The 14,420-nt window shown below is 33.2% G+C and overlaps 1 protein-coding gene and 1 pseudogene across 5 annotated transcripts in view; one reads left to right on the top strand and one right to left on the bottom strand.

Annotated features, from left to right (window-relative positions):
• The window catches only part of LOC145263181 (uncharacterized), a 255,347-nt gene that overhangs the window by 135,877 nt on the left and 105,050 nt on the right, over positions 1 to 14,420 (top strand). The window lies entirely within an intron of this gene.
• On the bottom strand, positions 10,911 to 11,043 carry LOC145263487 (U2 spliceosomal RNA; annotated as a pseudogene).

Below are 14,420 nucleotides of genomic sequence, written 5' to 3'. Positions count from 1 at the left end.
ATATTAGTGATGGGACGATTCCAATATTTTTTCCTGATTCCGATAAAATTATCGATTCCGATTCTTCATAACTCTCTAAATATTTAACTATAAAATTTTTATTTTTCCCGATTACCATAAAAACACATGTTTAATGTGCATGTATTTTCTCAAACGTAAAAACACTTTAAAACCCCTTTAAAACTTGCAGAGACTTTACCGGCTAGAGATTTCGTCAAGTCTATTTTTAGACCGGATTATGAAGCAGAGAGGAAGGGGGGAGACCGGAGAGTTATCGCTTTCCCTTTCCCTTTTTTTAACTGGACACTAGCGGAAATCGTTTTTTTCAGTTTGAGTCACCGACCTGTTAAGAGGTCTCTCTCCTCGTGAGAGGAGGAGGGGGATGACTTCTTCCCCTCATGCAAAAAGGAGATGCCGATACACGAGACGCGAACGACGCGACCTTCTTCAGTCATGCGAGAGAATGCGATGAATTTACTTCCTCACGAACGAGACGATGACTTTTTCCCATCATGCGAAAGAGATATGAATGTGCCGAACGCACGATGTGATATCTTATCCCTCACAAAAGAGACAGATATATAACACGCGAGCAAGAAAAGAAAACACGTGAGATGGCTATGTGAGCTTTTTCCACACCGAAGGAAATATCTTGGATTAACTGCATCGTCGTCAAGTTGTGAAACACCCCAGCAAAAGAAACAAGAAAAAAACAAAAAAAAGGGAAAAACAAAAGAAACCTGTAGGTGCAAAGACTTTTATCCCCCCCCAATGACGTTCGCTCATTTTAGTACGTGTAGATATACTTCAGATTCCATAACTTTGAATGCATTTCTTTTTCTTTCATTAAACTCTTCCTATTTTTGTTTTATCTTAAATAAATCTAGTTTTGTATCATTTGGAAAAATGTCTGTTATCTCGTTATTTCGTCGCATTTTTATTGTGTTCGTCCTTGCGTTTCCATCCACTTGTTTTATTTTTTTTATTTTTGCTGTGTCACATATGCGAGAAAGAGAAAATACTTGGGTTTTTGCTTTCCCGTAAATTCCCTAATACCCCCCCCCTTTGGGCAACGTGTTACAAAGATAAACAACTTTCATTCTTCTCAGAAATTTCTTATCATACCCCTATGTTTAGTTATGACTTAAATCCCCACCTTTTATCGCATGTGTAACAATATATATATATATATATATATATATATATATATATATTTCCACAATCAAACATATATATTACAATAGAAATATGCGAGCATGAAAAGTAATATGGTTAAGCTTGAGCATGGAAAAGTAAAGGACTAGTTAAAACTGGTAAAGAAAAGGACAAGATATTCTAGTAAAAATATAAATTTTTAACTTAAAATATTGCAGCATTAAGAATTGATTATATAATGTTATAAATTGAATTAAAAAAAATTTAATGCTGCAATATTTTAAGTTAAAAATTTATTATATTTTTACTAGAATATCTTGTCCTTTTCTTTTCCAGTTTTAACAACTAGTCCTTTACTTTTCTATGTTTAAGCTTAACCATATTACTCGCATTTTTATATTGTTATCCATGGTTTTTTCAGGCTTCCAATAAATTCACTTGTTCTTAGTTTAATTTCAATCTTATTTTTTTGCCCCCAAAAACACATATGTAATAACAATGTACAGCACTTCTCTGCTTTCAATAAAATCGCCCCAATTATCTCCTTATCATCCTTTCATTAGTGAATTAGTAGCAATAGTAGTGCTGAAGTGACGTTGTTGCTATGGAAACCAGTCATAAAAACGTCGCTCACGTCTTTATATTTTTTACGATTTTGAACAGCAGTAAATTCATCAGAACTTTTGTTTTACTGAACGAAAGTTGAACATTTTTTTTTTCACAATATAGCTGCGAAGGTGATCTATAAACTCTAATAATTGTTTGAAATTTGGTGGAAAAATGAGTGAGCGGTGAAGCTTTAAAGCAGTTCTAAATGACTGAAGCTGTCACTTAACCATATATTTAAACACGTTTTTTTTTTTATTTACCTTGAATTTCTGAACAGAAAATGGAAATGAATTCGATATTATCATGTTTTGTAGAAAAGAACGTTATTTCTGAATATATAATATAATCAGTTGAATTGAAACAGAAAAAATCTAAAAAATAATTAAATTTTTAAAATATTTAAATGATTAAAACTTTATCATTCCGGTCGATCAGTTTTAAACAGAATTTAAAATAATGTTTACAATTAAAAAAAAAATTTTTTTTTTCATATAAAAATGATTGTTGCCATCTTTAAAACATTGTAAGAAATCAACACCGATTTAAAAAATATTTTATTATAAAAATATGATTCATCTGACACTTAGGTTTTTAACACTAAAATATGGAAGCCCATAACGGGTGAGTTATTTATATGTTAACTACAACGTCAAACTTATTAATGCGTTAACCGTTTGAATTCATATATCTATTGTTTAAGAAGAAAATCTCAGCCCAGCCCCAGCGCACAAAAAAATACTTGAATATTTTAAAATAATAAATTTATATTTGTTAATGACTGTTATACTTGTGTAAATATGAAAATCTAACAAAATAATTGCAGAATGCTGTTATTTCCATTATTCTTATTTAGCGCTTTTGGCCATCCATCAAATTTACACACAAAATGATGACGTCATCGATTTTGCGTAAAAAGTTTGGGAATTTTGCACAAAAAATGGTGAAATTACATTTATTAGATTTATTACAGATATCGGTGGTGGACGTTATTTTAGTATATTAGATATTATCATATCGGCCTTAAAAGCATATGGCCTGTATTTCATGTATTCTTTGTATTCATATAATTCATGTATTCTTTGAAAGTATTTTGTGATAATATCTTGTTATGCATAAAATATAGTATTTCTGTTAATCTAAAGTATTTTATTAAATTTAATTCTTAAATAAACACCTGCTGTTCAATGACATGTCAATTTCAAAAATCGATACTGTTCTCCAAAACTATTGGTTTTTTATTGATGGCTTCAGACTTTTGCTAATAAATAATTTATGTACTTTGAAAACGGAAAATGTCTTTGTGTGATTAAGTTATTAAGCCGAGACTGAATATTTTTTTTGCTTAAACAGCACTGATGCATATGTTTATCAGAGCTTGCCCCCTCCCCTAAAATCCTGATTAAAAGAAATATGAGAAATTCTTAGAGAGAATATATGAATATTTTCTGAAGTCTACTGTTCTTTCCAGAAATGAGAATAATAGTATTTTATTTCTGAATTTTTTCAGATGAGTATTGATAATTCGTATTATTTGCATTATTCGGAGTACTGTTCTCATCTTGAGTGTTATTTCCTGAGTTCAAGAGAAAGATTCCAAAGTTCAAAAAGAATAATAAGGTCTGAGGTTACATCGATCGAAACGTTGTGAAAATAACCCTAGAGATGAGAACAGAATATATATATATATATATATATATATATATATATATATCTCAATACATCATTAACTCTGTAATAATATATACGAAATCTGCAAGAATTAAAATATATTTAAGCGTAGTTTGCGACCGGCTACACCGGGCGTCCTTGCTAGCTTAGATATTTACTTTTGCAGTTTTAACAAAAGAGCTACAATAACATCTGAACGTCTTAATTTACACTGAACATCTACAGAATGCCAACATCAATATATTACATGTGAATGAGTTCCCTGTGGAATTTCCACAGGTCCCTCTAGTTATTATTATTATTTACTTTGTGTATTTTTATATATTCAGGTTATAAATAAAAGCTCTGGTGTCTGTGGATGTCTGACTCCAAAGCAGAGACAAGATTTTTCAGCATCCCAATTACATATTTCATTAGATGACACTATAATTTGGGACGTTATTTCTATTATTAGTTTTCTTATTTTCACAGTCTATTTTCGTCGGTCCATATACAACGTGTTTTAGTTATGAATTACGAAGATATTCTCCTTGATGTCGATAATGTAACACTTGCTCCACTATGGATTTTTCACGCAATAACCCTTAGTTGATATCGATTACATCTCCAAACTAAAAGGACGCCCCCCTCTCTCTCTCTCTCTCTCTCTCTCTCTCTCTCTCTCTCTCTCTATATATATATATATATATATATATATATATATATATATATACACACACACACACACACACACGTATGAAAAAATAATACGAAAAATATATCTATATGTTTATATCTTTTATCTATTTCTTATTTGTTGGCGTTTAAGAATAAAAAGTCTTTCAAAAAAAAAATTTTTTTTTTTTTAATAAAACAAAATTTGCGGTCATTTCTTCGGTCTTCCTCACTGTAGTTTTAAGACATTTTGCATTCCTACAAGCCCACAAATAAATGGAGAAGCGAAAAAACAAAAATAGTTAAAAGTTCAAAATATAAAGGACATTGAGCGACATTTGAAAAAAAAAAAAAAAAAAATACTTGTAACTATGGTGTCAAATGTCTTCACGGCACCACCACCAGACTGCAAGAAATATTGCGGTGGCAAACTCAAAAGCAGTCTCTCATAAGAGAAACAGCATTGGATCGCAGTATCTGGTCAGTCAGTATTCGATACTTGAACCTGCTAGAAAGAACCAAACCAACCAATCCAGGGTGACTTCCGCGATCATGATCATATGGTGTTTAATGCTGAAAAATCCCAACATTTTAGAAATATTGTTATACTAGCAGAGAGACCCGACATTGCCCGGGATTGAATGATCAACGAATCTTTCACACTCCCATATTTATGTCCTCAAAATTAAAGAAATCGCCCATTTTTCAATCAAATTGATTGATTGCCTGCTCTAGTTGGGGACCCATCACAGTGCACCGGGAGGAAGCTTTACATACTTCCCCACAGTGACCCAATCTACAATACATTGTAATCTACATTGCACTGTAGAGAACCTACTGTTGATTTTATAAAATTATTTTTATATATAATGGCTTGAATTAAAATAAAAAATGCAAAAGTCAAGTATCTTTGTTCATTTGTGCTCTAAATAGAAACATTCATTTCGAACGCACCCCTGTCATATAAAAGAACCTACTGTTGATTTTGTGGTAGTAAAACTCCTCAAATACACTTGCTATGTTAGGCAGTGTAAGGTTAAAATTTCACGTTTCTTCTTTCATCGCATTATTTTGATTATCAATACTTATCAAAGACATCCTGATACAAAACCTATCAAAGAACACTGCCAGGCACATAAGTATCTTCGTGTAAAATTTCATAAAAATCAGCCCAGGTTTTTTTTGGAGTTGGTAGGGAATGAACACACACACACGCACAATGTTCCTTTAGTAGAGATATTGTTTTCAAAATATAATTATCCACGGACACATGTTTTGTCGTCTATGACTCATCAGAGAGAGGCTGAATCTAACGAGATTCGAAATCGGGACCCCATGATAAGAAGCATAAACCTTAGAGATTTATGAATGAGTAGCTGAACCTACCCGGTGTTGCCTATTAGTGTTATTATTTTGATTATGGTTTCCTCTCCCTCCCTCTCTCTCTCCCCTCCCTCTCTCTCTCCCCTCCCTCTCTGTCTCCATCTCTCTCTCTGTCTCCATCTCTCTCTCTGTCTCCATCTCTCTCTCTGTCTCCATCTCTCTCTCTGTCTCCATCTCTCTATCTCTCCATCTCTCCATCTCTCCATCTCTCTATCTCTCCATCTCTCCATCTCTCTCTCTGTCTCCATCTCTCTCTCTCTCTCTCTGTCTCCATCTCTCTATCTCTCCATCTCTCTATCTCTCTATCTCTCCATCTCTCCATCTCTCCATCTCTCCATCTCTCTATCTCTCCATCTCTCTATCTCTCCATCTCTCCATCTCTCCATCTCTCCATCTCTCCATCTCTCTATCTCTCTATCTCTCCATCTCTCTATCTCTCCATCTCTCCATCCATCCATTTCTTTATTCCGAAACATTTTTTTTTAATTTTAGAAAATAAAATTTGAGCTATATACAGTATCGTTTTACTATTAAAGTATAAAATGAACAAAAAAAATAAAAAGTCTTTCATAGAATAATTTATTATTTAACTTTCAATCTTTACGTTAAGCAATCTAAACGTTTAGTAAATCTATATAGTGAGACGTGTATACCGTAACATCAGATTAATCACCAGTCACCATCTTTGTTCATCGAGCGATCTCATTTTTTTTAAACACGTGAGAAGAAATAATATACATACCAACATAAACTTCCTTAGTAGATTTAAAAAAAAAAAATTTTTTAATATATGTTTATGGGAAAATATGCTTATTAAATTATATTTCACGTTTTATTCATAACGATCCTTTAGTTTATGAAGCTCGATGTAACTACAGAGCATATACAAATAAATGACAAAAAGTCTATATTTCATATATAAAGCTGTTGTCCATCTTAACGTTTATTTCTTAAAGCATGTTAAACTGTTCAATTCTTGTAAGATGGACATCTTGAAATTTCACATATAGACCTTTTGCCTTTTATTTTTTTTTAAATATATATTTTTAAAATTGTTTTTTTAAAGACACATTACAAATATTCTTGAAATGAAAAAGTTAAATAGATATTAATAGTAAACTTTAAAAAAAATCCGTTGTTCGTTTGTATTATTTCATTTAAATGACCCTTTAATTATTTTTTTGAAATAAAATTTTACCTACTATTATGATATACAAATAATGTTTTTAGAAATGTGTGGCTTACTGTTTTTTAAACGGAAAATTATTTATCTAAAAGCTGAAATAGATATAGCTATGTCAATGTTTTTATTGGTACCATAAACTGATATTGCTGTTCAGATCATTGTGGAAAATGAAAAATTTTTCAATAATCTTCCAAGTGGAACAGAATATTTTCTGAATGGAATTAAATCGAATTACATTTAATTGTTTTGAATAACATGGCTCAATTCATAAGAGCTAGCTATTCAAAATTAATACCGGCGGGAGGAACGGATCAATAAAATCTAGAATCCGACTGACTTATATAGATATTTATCCGTTCTAACTTTTCTCGGAAACTACCTGTTCGGTCTGGTTGAAATTTTGTATGGACTTTTGTTATGATAAGGTGCAGCAAACTAAGTATTATGGTATCCGTTCGATGCAGAGTTAGGGATTAATAGGGGATTAGTATTTAATGCAAAAAAAAAAAAAAAAAAGCGCAAATTCAACCATATTCAGCTATCATTCATTCTAAGTTAACGATCTATAATTTTTACCTATTTTTTACGTGCTAAAAAGTCATACACACATTAAGTTCAAATATATTGTTAACATACACTAAAGGCGAATCATTTTTAAAAGTGCTCAATAGTGCGTATAGCTTATGAATAAATAAATAAAATTATGTAAGTATAATTAAGTAAATAGAATGTTATAAGCATTGTAAGGAGTCTACATTATTTGTATACTAGCATGGGTGCCCGGCGTTGCCCGGGTGTTTTGAGGTGTATGCTGAGCAAAGCAAAAAAAAAAAAAAAAGGTCAATTTTTTAACTTTGATCCCTATTATGACCCATTAAAATTTATTGTTTAGGGCTCAAATAAAGTTATTAAGTTAGATCTATGTCCAAGGAATCTATATCTAAAATTTCATGTGTTTTTGTCCGAAAACCAATCACATCGATTTTCCCAAATCTCAGTACCCTGTACATCAAATTTCGAATCTGTAGGCTTAAAATTGACAGAGTTATTGCGTAGGGAAATGTGCACACACACACACACACACACACACACTTTCACTTATATATATATATGATTATATTTGCGTTATATACAGCACAATAACGTTGACACACCGGTTCTTGCCAGATCACCAAAATTAAGCAACGTTGAGCCTGGCCAGTACCAGATGGGTGAATATTTGGGAAGGCGAGGCACTGTATGTACCGGGAGGTAAAATACCAGGTTGATAAACTGGCGCGGTCTATCCTCCTCTCGGGAGTAGATGGGGCTCTCTTAAGCCATGGAAGGCACCCCATTTAGTGATGGCGTCACGATAAAAAGTATCTTTGATAGCCCTGGCGAAGCATCAAGTATTCAGCTACCGACAAGATTTGAATTACACTACAAACTCGTGTTGTGAGTTCAATCTCGACTGCGGTCGCGATGAATGGATGGGAAGGAATCTACGCGGATCGATCAACGTTTTAGCATTTCCATATCTCGTCAGGACTGAAAAAAGTCTCGGCTTATTACAATGTTTATATAATTATATATATTGAATGGTAGATCGCTTTGAAAATACTTTTCACAACCCCTGACCCCAATACATGTAACTTCTGAATAAGATATAACCGTTAAAAATGACCACGATTTTCATGTACGGCGTAGAGTGCACTAATCAGTGCCTATTGATGTGCGAAAAAAAAACAAAAACAAAAAACAAATCTTGCGTTTGTATGTGTGTGCCCGTACGCCAATGTATGGGTGGCTTTAAACACAGTAATGTTTTTTGAAGGCGTGAATTCGTGTATAAAAGATGTTTGAGAACACACTACTCGCCCTTTCTACGCTGAACAATAAAATAATCATATTTCACCCACGCATCTACTTAGTTCTCCTCTCCTTTCCTTTCCTTTCTCCCCCCCCCCCCGCCGAGTTTCCAAGTCTGGGAATGTTAGACTTAGAGATTCATCCCCCACCCCTACCTTCAAATTTAGGGTCGCCCAGGTTGAATCGGAATAATGAAGTAGCGACTTGATTTATATCTTCGAATCGTATACGATGTTCTTTTTCTTTTTCTCCTTCCCCCTGTCCCTTTATTTGCCCCCCTCCCCCCTTTTTTTTTTGCTGTCTCCGGGCACTTTGCTTTTACACTTCTCTTTCATCACCCTACCCCTACAAACCTTCCCCCATTGCATTCGCATCCCTCCTCTGCTTTATTTTGTGTAGCTTTTCTATCTACCTTCTCATCTCTTTCCTACCCTCTCTCTTCTCACACACACATTTCTACCCCATCAGCGAACCCCTTCTTCTCTTTGGTTTTCTTCTGCCTCTTTCCCCTATAGATGTTTGACTTCTCAATTTTACTTTTCGTTTATTTATTTCTTTCTATTATTTATATTTTGCTTTATTGCGTGAAATCACGAGTTGATCCTTCACGATGGGACACTTCAGAAATGATTGAAGTCAATGACCGTTAGAAAACGTTTATTTATATTATTTCCTACTTTGCTGTATATTCTTTCTCCCATCAGGTTCAGATAATATAAACATAATTCTGTCATAACTCTTTCTCTCTATATATATCGTTGGTGTTTTTTTTTTTTACTTTGTTCGTATTATTAAAATATAATCAACCGGATTTCCACTAATTGTAGCAAAATACGTTTGGTTTAATATTGCGACTATCATCCCTCTTCCTCTCTTCTAAAGATCGGTCATTTGATATATATATATATATATATATATATATATATATATATAAGATGATTGATAATTTTTAATTAAAATTAAAAATCGGTTTCATAAGGAGGAACACAACAAAGTCAATGAATTGTACGATCGTTTCGGAAACAATGTTTTATTGAGACAGGCAATATGTCTTGGACAATAATTTTAACATATAGTTTTTTGAAACAAAGTCTCCTTATCAGAAAAAATATTGGATGTTTTTTTTTTTTTTTTAAAGACACCAAAAATAAACCTAGCATTTTTTTAAAGTAAGGCAGATGTATCTGGAAAATTTTGATGTTGATAAATAAATTAAGATAAATTGAGAATAAAAATTAGAATAAAATCATAAAGTTAAATTGGGTTTAAATTTAAAGTTAAAATAAGATGCTTTTAAAATTTAACATATAATTAATTTAAAGAAATTTTGTGTATTTTATAAAAAAAAATTGATAAAATACTGAAAAAAAATAAAAGAAAAATGCTGTTTAAATTCATAGGAATTTTATATAACCATCTACTGGATACGGCCAACGTGAGTTATTTCGATTCTTCCTGAATTTTGGTCTTGGATATGACCTTAAACTATATCCAGTGGTGAGGCCCCAGCTTTTGGGCTTTGGGGAGTGTGGAGCCACCCTTTAATTACCATTGCTCCCAGGTCCACTCTAACCCAGAGTGGTAGTACCTATAAGGGTTCCAACTATGGGTTAAATAGAAACCGACTTGAAAACAACAAATATATTCTATTAAACATTTTTTCTTCAAAATCTTTGGATTCGGCATTAAATAACCCGAAAAGGGTTGATATGATATGCCGTAAAACAAAAACAATCAACCAACCATCCTGAATTTTACATATTACATCCTTTTACATTTTTCTCTTTTTCTGATGAGTGTACGGTAGGAAATATCCAACGTTGACATATTAATATTGATTATTTCCCCATGAATGAAACAGATCTATAAAAGGTACGGAAGTTCTTTTTTTTTTTTCAATTTTTGAAAAAAACAAATTGTTAAGATGCATCTAACCTTGAACTTTGGAATATATGTATATTTATGTGTTCTGTTATTATATCTTAACAAACATATGCATGCGCAAGCATACATTTACGCGTTTAACAACGTTATTTTAAAGTTTTGACATGACTTAGCACAGATAGTAACGAATAATGCTGCAGAGGTATGTTTTGGTTTTGTTTCTAGCTGTTGGCACCCCAAGTCATCTCTATATCTTTTTTGAAATCATGACTATATACTGGTACAATATAATAATCAACATTTAAATTGGTTCTATAATAATAAATATGAAATCTGCATCAATTAAAATATATTTTAGCATATTTTATGATCGGATTATGCCAGGCGACCTGTTAGTAGTATATACTAGCATGCTGCCCAATGTTGTCCAGTCCTATATATACACCAAGTTAATTGTACCTATTTACTATGCCTCCCCACGGGACAGAGTTAGACATCAGGGTCGTTTTTTAACGTGGAGAAAAGGTACAAAAATAAAAATTGTCTCAGTCGTGAAGGATTTCTCCTCCACCGAAAGAGAACAAGAAAATGAAGTGCAGCATCTGAAGAACAGATACTACACTTTGATCTTGACCAAAAGGCCAAGAACGTGCAAAATAACGCTACACCAAGTTAATTGTATTCAAGGGAGAAAACTCATAAATTAAAATGAGTTTATAAAGAGTGCTCGGTAAAAAAGAGCAAAATATAATATTTTTATTTATATAGACAAATATTAAATAGTCGCTACACTGAACATGCTAATGTTTCGGACAATTAGTTGGCAGGAACCAAAAGTCCTCGTCAGGCGACATAATAAAGCTGATATGTCACTGAAGGCATCAGGTTCTCAAATGGAAGAGATTAAATATTTTTATTTATTTATAAAAATAAAATATTAAAATGCTAAATTTAAACGGAGGGGTGGTGTGTAAAGTGACATTTTAGACTCAAAATACAGAAAGCAATAGTGCGAAAGAGAATTTCAAGACTTAATAAGATAAAGATGGAGTAAAAAGTCTTCTAGCATCTAGAAACCATCACAGTGAAGGGGTGAGATTTTGCTGATTTTCTGGTTGGTTGAGAGTATTTATGTCTAGGGAGCACAAGTTCTGCAAGTTTGTCAGAACACATTCCATACAAGTAATTGTAAACCAAGCACAGAGATGCACATTGGATGGGACAGAGGTTGGAGTTTGATAGACAGTGAGATCTATTGGGTTATTCTCTTGACCCTGTCTGAGAGAGAGCCTAGTGATTGGTGCAATAGTCCAGATCATCATCATATTGTATGAATCTAAAGGTTCTATTGTTGGCAGAATTATTTCTAGAAAGACATCAGGTACTTACGGGAGGGACCATGTGAAAGTTGCAAACATCCTAAGTGAAAGTGATTTTTGTGGAATGAACAGGATTTGAACTTGGGACAGCCAGGTTGTCAGTCCGTTTCATTAACCACAGAACCATCGTCACCTCTCAATAGTCCAGATGTGACAACCATGCATGGGTGAATAGCTGCTCTGTAGAAATCTAGAAGACTGATAATTGTAAGAAACTTTCTAGCATGGTAGAGAGGACCAACCTTCTTCGTAGCAGCCTTGGCAATATCTTCTATGTATTTGTTCCAGTTCATGTTGCCTGTGTAGTTTTTGACCGAAGAGTGTGAATGATGGACTTGAGTTAGTGCTATTAGCCATGGCAACCAGAGTTGATTAAAATGTTACCTTCCATTTATGTCCTCAATCCAAATACAGACTGGAGGTCATTCTAAGGCGTTCCATCGCTAGTTTCTTCCTCTGCGTAGATTTTGGCTTGTGCTAATGATATACTTTTTTTTATTTTTAATTTTTTTAAAAATTTTTTTCCTTTGAAGATTGTAATGCTGCGTATGGGGTAGCCAAACCAGCTGCCAACATTGCCCTGCTTTTTATTGAAACCAACCGAGAGCTCTTTTTAGTATCCTCATTGTTCCCTTAAGTGCAATTGTCTGGATCTCATTTGCACTTTGTTCACCAGGAGTATTAGTTAGGTAGGACTTTGAAGAAGGGCCGACATTCGCAGTTTACTATTGAAGGAACCTTTGACAAACTATCAGGGTTTCCACAGACTTGAAAAGTCCTTGAATTTTGACTTTTGCCTTGAAAAGGCCTTATTTCTATTATGATCTTGAAAAATCCTTGAAAATATGAAAAATGTCTTGAAAAGGTCTTAAAAATCGTATTATTTATGTCCAGTAAAAATTTGTGTCAAAATATTAAAAATAAAATCTAAAATACTGTAAAATTATTTTTTAAGTATTAATAAAAATGTTACGTGGTGTGTGGTATTTTTAGAAGTACCAAGTACGGCACCAAATATTCGTATGTTATGTAATTCTTATTTGAAGAGGACTGATGTTATTTGTTGTTGTTCATATTTGTGAGAGTCTTAGAGTGATAGAGACAGTCTTAGAAGTGTTCATGTGTTGAGTGTTCATATGTCTTAAGATGTTCATGTTGTAAGAGATGGAGACATTAGTGAGATATGCAGAGTACATCTAAAGAGAGAGACAGTTCTGTATATATATAATAGACAGGTACATGTTACTGCAAGAGAACCAATTCAATGAGAGGAGATTTATGAATATCTTGATAGATAGACCGAGAGATAGTGCGTTTGACATTTACGTTTTGACAGTTGTGCATATAATATAAACGTGACGTTACCTTTCTCGTTGTAATGATGAACACAGAAGACGCAGATACACAAAGATGATGACGTCCTTTATTTCATGACCGGTCCATGATTTCGCGTGAGGAATTCAAAGTTTCTTTACATGGTTATTTCTAAAACCCTGTCACTTCTAGAGAGTGTCTTGATTCTAATGTAGAATTGGTCTGAATCTCTCTGCTTCTCTCCGACTCTTCTCCCAGCCTCCCAGACTGCATCTCAAAAACTCTACCTATATTGAGAACTCGTCACGTTATCGCATGATTAAACATGTGCTCATAAAGCACGTTGAATGATATGCGTCACGTTGCCAAACGTCACATGACCCCGAGTTCAGTAACCTATTTTTCAAATAACATTTTTACAAAATATGTTTACAATTTCAATTGACGATTAAATTCCTTAACAGAAACAAATTTCATTATTACATTCCTTTTCCATATACAGATATGTAAGCTAAACAATTGCAATTCCTTATTTCAATAACATTCTGTATTTATTTTAACTTATGATTGGAATTTTCAATTCCAAATCTAGCTTCGCAAGTTCGAATCCTTGACTATCCTATTTTATATTTACATTTAACTAATTCCTTATTTTTTTTTTACTTACATGAAAAGGGGACAGGCCTTTTATCATGTAACAAAAACACCATTAAAATATTTATTAAATATTAAAATATTGGGAATTTACCATTCTGCGATCCGTCTGTACAAGGATTTTTTTTTTTGTTTTTCTTAAGGAGGGTCATTTTTATTTTTTGCTTTGTTTTTCTTTGGGGGGGGGCTGTCGAAATTTTCCTCTGTTTTTGCTCTCATTTAGAATTTAATTTTTTGAGGTGGGTGGTAGTTGCGAAAAAGATGACCCCCCCCTCTCCTCTTAAAAAAACTTTCTTTCCACATACGAGAATCGTTGTGGATTATATAAACAAATCCAAATATTATTTTGAAAACTTCAATTTTGCCTGGAGAAGGCCTTGAAAAGTCCTAGAAAATGGACATTTAAAATTTGTACGAACCCTGACCATGACTCTCATATCTTCGGAGCCTCACGACTTTTATATTTGGTTAGTGTCTTTTTGAGGGGGGGGGGTATTTTTTATGAGTTTGCTGGTATGTAAAGTAGGAGTACACTGGCATGGGCATCGTCTATATCATATTTCTCTTAGTCTGTCTGTCTGTTCTACTTTTTCTCAAAAACTACTGGGCTGATCTAGCTGAAGTTTTGAACCTTTATAAGGTGCGGCGACCTAAGTAATATGGTATCCGTATGATACACAGTA

This window comes from Euprymna scolopes, chromosome 38 (genome assembly GCF_053919585.1).
Source record: "Euprymna scolopes isolate OS-2025 chromosome 38, ASM5391958v1, whole genome shotgun sequence".
NCBI lineage: Eukaryota > Metazoa > Mollusca > Cephalopoda > Sepiida > Sepiolidae > Euprymna > Euprymna scolopes.
This window is presented reverse-complemented; position numbering and strand designations above follow the sequence as displayed.